The sequence below is a fragment of the Manis javanica genome, chromosome 15, assembly GCF_040802235.1.
Source record: "Manis javanica isolate MJ-LG chromosome 15, MJ_LKY, whole genome shotgun sequence".
Classification (NCBI taxonomy): Eukaryota; Metazoa; Chordata; class Mammalia; order Pholidota; family Manidae; genus Manis; species Manis javanica.
The window spans coordinates 76,287,878-76,300,445 of NC_133170.1; positions in this window are offsets into that span (position 1 = coordinate 76,287,878).

Below are 12,568 nucleotides of genomic sequence, written 5' to 3' on the forward strand. Positions count from 1 at the left end.
ACTGGCTGAACAATCCCGCATTCAGCATGCATTTATGGAGCACGCATTAGGTACCCAGCCCTTCCACTCTCACCTGAGAAGCCAGGGCTTGGTGCTTTAACTGAGAGGGACACGAGGGGATGTCATGATTTAGCCGGGTATGCAGCTGCCCCGGAGTCAGGCCCACAAGAACAGAATGGATATCAGGTAGGCAGCTAGCAGGGTTGGCACCACTTCCTGTCTTCCTGGAACTTTCGTACTGGTGGGAGAGACAGACATGAAATAATCCCATGGATGTGTAATGACAACGTGTGATTCTGCTAGTTAGGACAAGTGCAGGGACTGCCGGTTGGGTATAATAAGGAGGACGGCCTACTGTAGGGAGGTCAGGAGAGGGGTTCCTGGCCCTGGAGGAGATCCTGGTATGTGTGAGGAGAGAGGAGACATGTAGAAACTCTTGCCACCCTCTCTGCTCAGTGCAAAGCAGGATAGTCTCGTACTTAGGGCCTGGGTTTACTTGCTGTATGACTTTGAGCCAGGCACGTTCCCTCTTTGAACTGTTTCCTCATATGTAATAGGGGCATAACAGTCCACAGTAAGTGCTCCCATGACATTACATTCTACACCTCCAGAGGCTGCGAGTCACACAACTGCTGTAGAATTGTGCAACATGCACTATTAAGCAAATCCAGTGTAATTATTGTAATTAAGTTCTGTAAGTGAAGCGTTGAAGGGGTCCAAGGGAGAAGTGTACTAGTTGAAGTTGCCCAGAATCTTTGACAGGCTTGAGGCATAATCAGGAGTGTGGGATGGACCAGAGTGTTTCAAGCCAATGCTTCTCAAACTTCAGCCTATGTGAGAATCGCCTGGAGGATTTGTTCAGCCACAGATCTGGGCCCCACCCCGATAATTCTGATTCAGTCTGGGCTGGGAGGCCGTGAATTTGCACCTCTAACAAGCTCCCAGGGCCTGCTGATGCTGCCTATCGGGGAGCACAGTTTGATAACTGCTCTAAGTCCCAGACAGGTGGGAGGCAGGAGTGCTTTCAGGCATCTGGGGCAGGCTGTGGACTAAAGGCTGGGAAGGTAGACAATCCTGCCCATACGCTGCAGCAAACAGACGGTCGTTTTTCTCAGACCTGGCAGGGAATGTGGGAAGGACTGAAGGCCCTGGTTAGAGGCCTGGATAATCCCCACGTCTGTGAGGCCAGGGGTGCTGGGAGCTCCAGATTCCCTCTAATAATCCAATTCTGAGTCTAAGCCCTTGGCTCCATGCCCTAGGAGGCAGGCCCGTAGCCCTGCCTGCTCCTGTATCAGCTTCGATCTGCCCAGGGCCCCAGATCTACTCTGCTGAGAAAAGCAATGGCCTTGGGGAGCCAGAGGAGCAAGCTGTAGACTGAGAGCTTCTGTGGGCGTCTGTTTCAGCTGGGATGATGAGCTCCTGACTGGCGGTGGAGGGTGGAGTTAGGGTGTCAACTAGGACACTCTGTCCCCAATGTCCTGGCCTCCTGAAGTCACAGACTGGCTGTAATAAAGGGACTTGAGAATACTGTTTAGAAGAACCCTAATGCTCAGGACAAGTGGAAGACCAGGGCCTGGGCTTCTTTCTGCCTCCTCCAGTGGCTGAACCTGAAACTCCTCCTCTGGAACTTGTCTTATATTTGGGGGTTGCTAGTAAGATCGTTTAAAGAAAGGGTTTTGCTACTCTCCAAGAACTGACTCATTTTCCTAGATGGGCCCTATCCCAGGCAGGAACTCTTTCTGCCACCTGTGCCACACAACTGCTTGGAGCCCCCCCTCCAGTGGGGAGCTCGGGGGTGTCATCTTAGAAGGGCTCTCATTGACCGGAAGTTCTTAAACTGACCTTGGATACGCCTCCAGGTGACTTGTAAAGTCCCGTTCATTCCCTCACTCATGCATGCATTTAACTGGTGTTTATTGAGCACCAGCTCCTTTGCCAGGGTCCCTGTCTCAAATAAGGAAAACAGACAAGTAAAATGTAGTGGTGTCAGTGCTACATACTAGGTTACTTGCAAGGCTACCCTAGGAGAAGTAAGGGGATGTAAAAGGTACCCAATCCAATCTGGCAGTAGGGAGGTGGAAGGGACAGATTTGCTAGAACCTGAAGGATCAGCTGTGCTTAAATGGAGGAGGTGAGAAGAGTGTTTCTGGTTAAGGGACCAGGACAAGCAAAGGCTGAGAGGTAAGGGAGAACCTGGCTCCTTTGGAAAGTGAAGCAGAATTCCATCTGCCTGGTGTTCTGGGCTGGAGGGAGGAGCAGAGAGAGAGATGACGCCCATCACGGAGGCAGGACCACATCCTACTGCAGACCTTGGAGTATGGAGCAGCTCAGGTGGGACCTCTGAGGGCTGCCTTCATGTGTGAGCCAGGCCAAGGGCAGCAGAAGCCTTGGTGCCTATGAAACGTTGCCTTTGGTGACAGATATAGCCAGAGGTGGAGCAAATCACAGGCAGCTTTGGGGCAGCTGGCAAGCCTCCCTACAGCAATGTGGTTAAGAGCATGGGCTATGATCAAAAGAGAGAAAAACAGACCTTCTGTGCCACCCCCACCCCCAACTCTCTGAGGTCTTGCCCAAAGGACAGAATCTGAGTCTGATCACACCTCTAGGTCCAGCAGGCAAATGGCAGGAACTTCAGGGGACAGAGGAGCGTGTTGAGTTGGACTATGAATAATTCCATCTGAAAAATCCAGCCTGGGAAATTAACTCCACAGGTCAAACAGCTTGAGCTCTTCAACAGGTAAATTACAAGAAAAAGAAAGGGATGAAGGGAAAACTTTAGATTAAAAGAGTCTTAAAAGATACGAAGTAAAAAAAAAAAGTTGCTGACTAATGGACAGTGTCTAGGGATATGTCCTCGGGAGACAAAACCATAAAGACACACGGGAGACCCCTATAAAAGTCTGAATGGCAGTTGCTTTGAGAGAGTGGGAGGGGCCACACAGAGGGGCTTCTGGGATGTCTGGCAAAGTTTTATTTCTTGACCCATATGGTGGTTACAGGGATGCTTGCCCTATAGTAATTCACTGATTTGCACATTTGTCCTGTATGTTTTTCTGGTTGTTTTATTTGACAATAAATTTTTTTTTTAATGTGAGCTCAGGAGCCAGCCACTTGGGTTCACATTCCAGCTCTGCCACTTCTTAGCTGTGTCATCCTGGGTAAGTTATAAGAGGCCTCAGTTCCCTCATTTGTAAAATGGGGATGATATAATTGGGTTTTTGTGAAGATTGAACTAGTCAAAGCCCTTGGACCAGTGCTTAATAAAAGTTTTTACACACAGTAAGCATAGTAAAAGTTTTTACTATTACTACTATTGCACTGTAAGTCCCTGTTTCCCTACACCTCTCTCCCATTACCCTTCACAATCCCCTCTCAAGGTAGTGGCAGTGCCTGTGGCTTAGGTTCCAGGGCTAGCATATACCTTCACTCCTGTTGAGGTGCCAGCCATTTGCTCCCATTCTCTTGCTGATGCCTGTTTTTCCTAGGAACAGGACAAAAAAAATCATGCCTCATGATTGAGGCATGGGCTTTGGTGGTAACATGAACCTGGGTTCTAATTCCAGCTCTGCTACTTATGGGAGTTAAGGGATGTAGGTGTTAAGGGAGTCCTTCTTCCTCTTTGAGCCTGTTATTTATTATTAGTGATAATAATTGCATCTACTTGGTGGGGTGGTTGTGCATAACTAATCTGTGCATAATGCTTAATAGAGGGTTTGGCTCAAGGCCTTCACACATGCTGTTCCCTCTGCCTGGAATGCTTTTCCTTGCACTCTTTGAATAGCTGGATCCTTCTCATTTTTTTGTGGCCAGGCTTAAATGTCCCCTTGACTTCCCTATTGAAGGAAGGAAGGAAACCACTGCCACATTTCCTTTATATGCTTTAGAGCATATATGAAACTTATGGCTTGACATATTATATTACAGTATATTTATGTTTATCTGCTTATTGTTTGACACCCTCTGCCCCTCACTAGAATGTAAGATCCATGTTGGCAGAGACCATCTCTACCTTGTTCCCTGCAATATCTCCAGTGTCTAGTAGGTACTCAGCAATTATTTACCGAATAAATAAATACCTTTTACAAATATATAAATATATTTGCTCACTTCTCTGTCATCTGTATTCCCTGACTGGCTTGTGAGGGACATAAGTGCAGGGATCTTGTCTGATGTGTTCTCTGCTGTGTCTCCTGAACCCCTTGCACTTGGCTGGGTGCATCCCGCATGCTCAGTGTATACTTGTCAGATGGAAATGGGACTATGACCACCGCCCTCAGGTTCAGGCAAGGCTCCAGGCCCCCTCCCTGGTGGTCCTCCTGACTTCAGGTCTTGCTCCATTCCAGTATCAGGTCTTTTTGGACCATTTCCTTGTGCTGCAGGGGCCTCAAAGCTGCAGGCAGTGACATGGAATAGGAAAACAGACCAAGATTGGGAGTTGGACAGACCCAGATTCTAGACCTGGATCCATCATTTACCAGTTTATCAACCTGGGACTTTGAGTCAATTGGTGAAGCTTTGATTTTCTCATCTGTTCAAAGGGAGATAATAATCATAACAACAACAACAATAATATATCTGCCTGGAGGATTAGATCAGGTAACAGGCACAGAAGCCCAATGTGAATTGAATAGTCCCATACACCTATGTTATCACAAGTATTAGTAGCTACAAAGGCTTGAAACAGCCACTGAGAACCAAATCCTGGGATGAAATTGGAATTCTAAAGAGAGCCTGCCCAGTGTCTGTCAACATTTGTTCTCTCCATCTTCCTTAGTAATAAAACTCTTGATTTCTAGGACCTTTAGAATCAAGACTACATCTCCCAACCTCCCTTGGAGGAGAGTATGGCCTTGCGCATGTTCCGTCTAAGGGACAGATTTCCCGGAAGTGTCCTAAAAAGGGGAGACCTTGCTTTCTTTGCATTTCTTCCTCCTTGCCAGCTGGAATATGGCCTTGAATCTTGGAGGTTGAACAACTATCTTTTGCCTTGAGGGAGAGGTCAGTACGGAAGATGTTGGAAGTGCTGATGAATAGAAGGCACCTGGGTCCCTGACACTTTCCAGAAGCCACCATAAAAGTCCTGGAGTGCCTCACTCCAGAATCCTTTACAAGAGAGGAAAAAACTTACTGAGTCATTATTACTTTGCATTTTTCCTGCACTTGCAACCAAATTAAATATAACTGATATACTCTCCAAAAGGAGTTCACATGGGCTTGATGAGTTGTATCTTTAATAAACATTTGTATAATACTTACCAGCTATGTTGCTTGCATTCTAGTAAGCCTTTTACAAATATTAAACTCAACTTGTGAATTCTCATTAGAACTCCATGAGATAGGAATTACTGTCATCCCCATTTCACAGGTGAGTCTTGGAAACTTCATGAGAAAGAGGAGACAAACAGTTCTTGGAATGTTCTTTTCAGTTCCTGCTTCTGATAACTCTCTCTCATTCAACAAATACACACTGAACATGTACTATGTGCCAGGTCCTCTGCTAGGTGTGAGGGATAGAAGGACAAGAAACAGATTTGAAGACTGGTCTCCTGGAGCTTACAGTCTAAGCTGTGCTGTCTGATATGGTAGCCATGAGCCACATGTGGCTATTGAAATTTAAATTAATTAAAATTAGATAAAATTTAGCTCCCCAGACTTACCAGCCATATTTCACATGTCCAATAGCCACATGTGGACAGTGCGTGTGCTAGAGAGTGCAGATATAGTACATTTCCATCATGATAGGAAGTTCTGGTCTAAAGGACAGCTGACAAGTAAACTGGCCATTTAGAATCCAATGTGCAAGTGATGGCTATCATATTTCTTATTGTTTTCCTAATTTTCCCAGCTCTGGGGAAGAGAACAAAAAGGATAAAGCAGCTGCTTTATTTATTTATGCAGTATTGTTGGGTATGGTACAAGTCCTATTCATTCATCATCTCACTCCGTCTTTATAATCACCCCCATTTTATAGATGAGGAAACTGAGGCTCAGAAGGGGGATGTGGCTTGCCAAGCTTATAACTATGATAGATAATAGTGTGTGCCTGGTGTTCCTGACTCCCATCAATTGTATCTTTAGCACAAGGACATAGCGTCTGGGAGATAGTAAGAACAGCTAACATATGCGGAGTGCTTATGATGGCCACGTAAGGCACTTTCCTGAAGTTTGCTTTCTATAATCCTCATCCCAGCCCTAGGAAGCTGAAGGTTTATCACCTCATTTACAGGTGAGGAAACCAAGGTGGCAGGAGGGAAGTGACTTGCCCAAGGCCACCGGATGGGGTGGCACTTGCTTTTTTTGTCCTTGCCCTAGGTTACCCTAGTGCTGGCTGGCTTCTTTGTGACTCATATCCTTCTGGGGGAAGTGAAGAAAAGCCAAATCCATTCTCCTCCCATGAAGTTTGATTCCAATTGTTCACTGGGGGCCAGGATCGGTAGACACTGTGGGTGGGTTCCCTGATTATTTGGGTGGTTCTGGTTTCCCTGCTGTCTTATTAAAGGCCCTGGGCATGGAAACTTGGCTTTGGGACCAGACCACCCACCTCCAAGTCCGAGGGCTGGCAGGGTGGGCTGAGCAGAAGGCCGGGCTGGCCCCCTTCTCCTCTTTGTGTTTACCTTTTGAACTTTTATTGTGAGCCTATCTTTAAGGGGGAAAAATATTCCATAAACTTAAAATAGGCAAAACTTAATTAATAGCATGCTTTGTTCTTCTGATCCTTATCTGTACAGGAAGACACACCCCTTTTTTATTTTGTGGGTCAAGGTGAAGCTGCCTCTGAGGGCTTACAAATGGGGCTCCATTTTCCACTTTTGAATTATGATTCCTTTTGGCTTTTCTCTTGCTTTGTGTGGAAGGGTTTTTCCCAGCTCCTAGCTTGAGCACTTCACCAAGGCCTTTTCTATTTATTAAAGTGCTTGCGTGACATGTTATAATTATTTCTTCTTGTAAGACTAATAGCTACCGAGCATTGAGGACCCACTGTGGGCCAGGCACTCAGTTAAGAGTTCAATCATCCTTATATGGAGAGCTTCTCATTATTTCCATTTTGCAGATAAGGAAATAGGCCCAGAGAGGAGATATGACTTTCCCAAGGACACACAGCTCTAAGAAGTGGAGCTAGGCTTTGAATCCAAGACTCCATACCTCCAAACACCCTTGACTAGTGTTTATTGAGCACTTAGCTACAGTCTCCAGGGTCCCAAAATGCTAGCTTTTAAAACATATCCTTTTTATTTTCCTTGTTTAACATACGTCTTTTTACTTTTCACAGTCCTACAGGGTATGCACAATTATTCTTTCCATTTCACAGATAATGAAACTGAGGCTCAGAGAGGTGAATCCATTTACTCAAAGGCACACAGTGATTGGTGATGGACCTGTGATTAGCACCAAACTGTGCCTGATAGGTAGCCTGGCTTAGAGGAAAAGTAGTAGATGAGATGCCAAAACAAAAACAAAAACAAACAAGAAAACAGATTTGGTTTCTCATTGTGTAGACAAATTACCTATCCCTTCTGAACGTTAGGTTCTCATCTGCAAAATGGCACTATTTTCCCAACTTCTTGAGGTGGTTGTGAGGATAAATGGGTGGGGACCAATGTTTACTGAGAACCAGCTTCATCAGGGCCTGGATTTATGTGTCTTATCCTGGTCTTGGTTGATATTATGGTGAATTTTATTTTTTCAAATGCTCTGCTGAGTTGCTTACATTTTCCATAAAAAGTGTATCTTTCTTCCACAAATAGAGGAAAATAATTGGGATGCATTAAAAATATTTTTAAAATTTATTCCTAAGTATTTTATTGTTTTTGATGTTATTGTAAATGGGATCAATTTCTTTTTCAGAATTCACTGTTAGATGTCCATTTTAAGATGATCTCATTGAATCCTTACAATAACCATGAGGTGGATGATCTTATTTGCACTTTAGGAGACAGAATGATCAGAGAGAAAAAGAGTGACATAGCTGGGAAGCTACTGAGAAAGGAACTGAATTCTGTCTGACCCCAAATCTCAGTTCCTGTCATCCCATGGAGGGCAAGTTCTCCATGTTGAGAGGGTACTAGAGGGTTTGAAGTAAATTTTAAAAATAGAATTTATGTTTTGGAGCATTTTTAGGCTTACAGCAAAACTGAGCAAAAGGTGCGAGATTCCCATACATCCTCCTACCCCACCTCCAATCTCCCCAACTAGCAACACCCCCCCTGAGTGGGATATTTGTCACAATTGATGAACCTGCATTGACACGTCATTATCACCCAAAGTCCACAGTTTATATTCGTGTTCAATCTTGGCAGTGTGCATTCTGTGGGTTTGGACAAATGTATAATGACATGTATCCACCGTTATAGTATCTTACAGGATAGTTTCACTGCCCTAAAAATCCTCTGTGCACCATCTACTCATCCTTCCCTCCCCACAACCCCTGGCAATCCCTGATCTTTTTACTGTCTCCACAGTCTTGCCATTCTTCGGATGTCATGCAGTTGGAATCATACAGTATGTAACCTTTTCAGATTGGCTTCTTTCACATAATAATGTGCATTTAAGGCTCCTCTATGTCTTTTCATGGCTTGACAGCTCATTTCTTTTTAGTGTGTATAATATTCCATTGTCACGGTTTATCCATTCTCCTACTGAAGGATGTGTTGGTTGCTTCCAGGTTTGGGCGATTGTAAGTAAAGCTGCCATAAACATCCATGTACAGGTTTCTGTGTGGACATAAGTGTTCAACTCCTTTGGATAAATACCAAGGGATTCAATTGCTGGATCTCATGGTATGTTTAGTTTTTTAAGAAGCTGCCCAACCATCTCCCAAATGGGCTGTACTGTTCCCACCAGCAATGAATAAGTGTTCCTGTTGCTCCACAGATTAGAAATATTTCTTGCATAAAACCAGCCCCAGCTGAAGGAGCCAGCAAAGTGTCCTTGGGCTCTCAGATGACGATGGTCTTTCACAGGAGGTAGGAGAAATTGGAGGCTAAGCCCCAAGCTGTCACTGTCTGAGAAATGACCTGGGCCCCAGGCCACCTGGGAACTGACACCCTTTTCAGCTTCCTAGGAGTCAGACTCCCTGCCTTGTGGACAGGCATCCCTGAGAGCTGGCCTGGGGCTATTTGGGGACCCCTTTTAGGTCAGTGTCTTTGGATATAATTCTGCCTTGGGGGTCAGGCCCTCTAGTCTGGCTTGGCAGCTGGGACCCTAACCCTTTGTCTCCTGTTCCTGCTACAACCCCAGCCCAGGGGCTGCTCCTGACATCCCCTGAGCTTCTAGAAATTTGACCCCAAATCCCAGTCACCCACTGCCCCCAGGAGACTGCCCCAGAGCCAGACTCTCTCAGATGAAACCCCATTCTGTAGGCACCAACTTCTGCTTGCAGAAGACTGCCTGCCATTTGAAAACTGCCACGTCCCCATCCCCGTCCCTCTGGGCTTCAGTTTCCCCAGTTATAAATGGGGATAGTAAGTTATTGGGATTTCATATGGTGAAGACTCTAATGAGATAAGGCTAGAGAAAGAGCTTGGTGAATTGAGGGGCCCAATACTTCTGTTAGGAAACCCCCTGTTAAATTGGTACCACTGATTTCACTAGCCCCAGGGTGATGGGGTACAGCCTACAGAAGACAGTGTCACCCTCAAGGGCACAGGGTCCTTCAGCACAAAGGAGTTTGAGGAGGCTGCCACCACAGTGATTTTATTTATCAAGAGCTCTGGGTATTCCTAAAAGAATAGCTCTGGCACTTTTGACAGCGCAGCATCAGGGCTCAAGTTGCAGAAAGCAAGAACTCAGGGTAACAATTGGTTGTTTGGGCTTTATTCTAATGACTATTCGAATGTACATTGCCACCTTCTCATCCTCTGCTGCCTCCTCCCTCTTCTTTTTGGTATCAGCTTTGTTTAGATATAATTCACATACCATACCATTCCCCCATGTAATATGTACACTTCAGTGGTTGTCAGTGTATTCATAGAGGTGTGCAGCCATTAACCCGAAAGTAAACCCCATACCCTTTAGCTGTTATCCCCCCATCTCTCCCCTCCTTCAGCCCCTGACAACTGCTAATTTACTTTCTGTTTCTATATATTTGCCTATTCTGGACACTTCAAATAAATGCAATAATACAATTTGTGGCCTTTTGTGTGGCTTCTTTCAGTGTAATTTTTTCAAGGTGCGTCCATGTGGTAGCATGTGTCAGTACTTCATTATTTTTTCCAGTTGGATAATGGTCTGTTATATGGATATACCACCTTTTGTTATTCCTTTCGTTAACTGATGGACATTTGAGTTGCCATTACGAATAATGCTATGAACATTTGTGTACAGGTTTTTGTGGGAACATCTATTTTCACTTCTTTTGGGTGAAATGGAGTGAACTCGTGGGGTCAAATGGTTGCATTATCTTACCTAATCCTCACATCTATCTGTTGAAGGAGGAACTATTATTATGTCTTTCACAGTTGAGGAAACAAACTCAGAGAGGTGTAGCACTCGCCCAAGGCCATATAGTAAGTAAATGGCAGAGCAGTGCTTGGCAGTCTAACTCGGATCCCACTCCCACGCTCATCCTGCCTCCAGGGTCTCAGAACTTCTGTTTTACCTAAGAGGTAGCCTAATCTACAAGCAACTCAATCCAAAAACAGGGCCAGGCTCCTTTGTACCAGGGTAGCCCGCCCAGAATGGAATCTGAAGTGCCCAGTGGGGGCCAGCCAGGTATCTTAGTCACCTGCAGGGGTGAACAAGAATCTGGGGGACTGAGAGAAGACATAAGGTTAGGCCTTTTGAGGTCTCCCCAGAGGTTTAATCCATTTTTGTGATAGACTGCCTTGAAGATAAATTAACATGAGCACCTGGAGGTAGTATATTATTTGGTTAGAACGTGGGCTCTGTGGTCAACTGCTTGGAGAAAGGAAGCCTGCGTCACCAATTTTTACCTGTGTTTCTGCTCTGAGAGCTGTTCAAGCTCTGACTTGTCAAGTTCCTTCAAAGATGACGGTTTTCAGAGAGTGGAGAGGAGCATTAGAAGCCCTAGTGCAGGGCCTCAGAGAGGCCTGAGGAGGGGAAACACGTCTGTGAGAGGAAGCCAGCCCAGAGCCTTGCAAAACAGAGGGGAACAAGTGGGACCAGAAGAGAACACTCTAAACGCTATCCTTGGGAGCAGAAGAATGAATTCTGGTGCATTTAAATCTACTGCTGACATTCTCCATTAGGCACGCTGTTTTTTGCTCTATAGCACTCATCACTGTTCTAATTGAGTGGGGGGTAGTTCAAAGTCTGTGATTCTCATGCAGAAATCCAGGTGTTTTTGTTCCCTGCCGCACGAAGTACATTGCTTGGCACACAGTAGGTAGGGTTGTTGGGTAAAAGGTGTAAAGCCCAGTTACATTTGGATTTTAGACAATGAATTATTTTTAGTAAAAGTATATTCCATTTGTTTATCTGAAAATTCAATTTAACTAGGTTTCCTGTATTATATCTGCTAAATCTGCCAACCCTAGTCGTAGAGCCTTGATAAATATTTGTGGAACAAATGGATAAACTGCTTTTGCCTTGGATCTACCCTAAACTTGTGTGTGACCCTTTGGGCAACTTTCTGACCATCTCTGGGCCTCAGTTTCTCTATCTGAAAAGTGGGAGTTCGGTCAGTGATCACAGCGCAGGGTTCACCAATGCAAGGGAGCCTTTGGTGAGTGCCAAAGAGCAGAGAGGGAGCTCCCCTCCTGTCTTGAGCCGAACAAGTCCGCACCAACAGACTGGATACCTCGCGCGACTCTCCCCGCTGGGTCCGGGAAAGCCCCGGCCCCGGCCCCGCCCCTTCGTCGCTGGGGCCGGTCCGAGGCTGTCGCCATGGAGATAAGGGTAGCCTGGAGCCCCACCCCCACAAGGCCACGCGTTTCCGCTGCGTTGGAGCCTTCCGATTGGATGGCCGTCTGGACGCTACCACCAGCCCCGAGCCCGCTAAGGGGTGGGGGCGGGGCCTTGTCCTCGTGGTCCTCTTGACCTGAGGACCAACTCTTGTGGCCTCTCTAGGGGAGGATAAGTTCTCTGCCTCGCGCGGGGGAAAAGATTGAGTCTGGGCCGTAAGAGTGTCCATTTCTTCTCCTACTAGAGCTTACGTTCATGCTTCTTCCTGAGAAGAGGGGGCGGGAAAGTCAACAACGCCCCCTCGAACCAATTCGGTTCCACGATCTGGATCACCGGAAGTGCTGGCGACGTGTCAGTGCGCCCTACCCTAAACCTTCCCTCCCACCCCGGCCACCTTTCCTATTGAGCAGCGGGATTCCGGGGCCGCCTGGGCGCTGCACCCCGCCACTTCCGCACTGAACCGCCGCTTCAACCGAACTCGCAACCTCTGCGCGCCCTCCTTCTAGTGCCTGATGGTTGGACTGCCGACTGGAAGTGGCCACGCCCTTTCCCGCTCCTAGTAACCAATAGGCGGCCGCTTACCGGCGGGGTGGTGGGTAATTAATGAGGGCCTGACGCTGATTGGCTGCAGCGTCGTAGCGGGGGCTGGGCGACGTGGTAGGTTGTTCCTGAGGTGGGAGGCGGCACCCGCGGCTGAGAAGGAGGC